A 1,807-nucleotide genomic window follows, 5' to 3' on the forward strand; every position below is an offset into this window, starting at 1 on the left:
TTATTTATCCCAAGGCGTCAAATGTTTATTGTTGTATATTTTTTTTAAAACAATCCAGAAACTTTTCATGTTGGATTCTCTTGTTGAAGACAGACGTATGTTTTTTTTATTTTAATTAAAAACAATACCAAAAAAATTTTTAACCCTATATTTATACCAAATTTAAATAACATAACAGTACGAAATGATTGAAAAAAATTAGTCAAGTGAGATTTTATCTAATGCAACACGGGTTCTTCCGTATTTTACCTTATTTAGCAAAAAATTTCGAAAAGCAATTATTTTTAGATTCGTAATTTTCTAATTTTTTCGTTGAGTTTGTACCATGTGTAAGAACTTCCTTCAGTCCATATTTACTCAACCAGATATTTTATTTGACGGATAGACATAAGGGTTCTATGTATTTTTTTTGTTGTGCAGAACCCTAAAAACTGCAAGCACTTTTTTTTGTTTTATTTCTTTTGTCCTCAAAAAACAAAATCACTAACAAAACAATTAATGTTAAGCACATTTTCCAATTTGAAAAAAAAAATTCGTCCTTTCTTTAATAAATCAAAGTTAAAGTGCCGAAACTTGTTTAATTAATTCTTTGGCATTTTCTTTTACGTAATAAATCGTGTTAATTTTTCCGTGTCCTACACCAATTCCAGTTGCGCGTTGTTTATAAATCTTACAGTTATACAAACAAGTGATCTATCGCATACGTGTTCTTGTTTGCCTTAATTTTAGACCAGGAATGCGCTATGTAAATTATTACCTTTATTTTAATGGACTGAATACATGAGGTGATGAGGTGGTGCATCATCTTGGTAACATAGTAACATACCTACCACCTACATGTGCACTAAATATGCAGTTTTGCAGTTGTTTTAAATGGTCTTTAATAATGTCAAGTTTTAGCGATACCAATTGGGTTTTGTATCAATTTTTAGGGTTCCGCGCTCGACAGTAAAACGGAACCTGTTTATAAGACCACGGGTTCGTCTATCATCATCGATTTTCTTACTAAAAAATCTCTAAGATTTTTCCCGTTTTTTTCCAAAATTAGTCACCAAAACGTATAATAATTGCAGTCTGAGAAATACAAGAAACAATTGCCATCACATAAGGCAGTAAAAACAACAGACTGCAATGTTTATTGTGTCACATTTCTTTGTTTTTTTGTTATATAATCAACAAATTACATTGTAAATACAAAAAGGTAAATAGGACAATAATCCTACCACATTTGTTTGATTTTTGTAAATATCGTATTTCTTGTTTTATTCTTACTTACGTTACAAAGTTGGTCTCTGCGAAAAGCCCTTATGTTTTAACAAAATAAAATATATGCTGTGTCCGACCTGAAGGTCCATTTTAAATGGTGGTGGAAGAATTTTTGAAATCGGATGAGTAGTTTTCCTGAATACCTCCTACATCCAAAGTTAGAAAATTTCCCTTCATATAATAGTAATATAGACTAGAATTTACCCCACGACTTCTCTCGAGTAAAAAAAATAAATAAAATGTATCCTAACTAACTCGTGGCAACCTCCTTTTCGTGCCTGTAAAAATCCCATTGAAATTCGACCATTTGGAAGATTAGTCCATACAAATAAACAAATTTTTCCTAAAGGTTGTTTGTGTCTTAATAGTATACAGATAACCATTTGGGCTTTAAAACCCAGCTATTTCGATATAAATTACGTTTTTAACATTTTTTAGTTAGATCTTCCCTCCTTTCCGAAATCCTGGTTACGCCACTGTTTTCCTTTATTTTCATGAAGTATAATTTGTACGAAAACTGAAAAACGTTTTTTATTTTAAC

Source organism: Agrilus planipennis, unplaced genomic scaffold (assembly GCF_000699045.2).
Source record: "Agrilus planipennis isolate EAB-ADULT unplaced genomic scaffold, Apla_2.0 scaffold71, whole genome shotgun sequence".
NCBI classification, from domain to species: Eukaryota; Metazoa; Arthropoda; class Insecta; order Coleoptera; family Buprestidae; genus Agrilus; species Agrilus planipennis.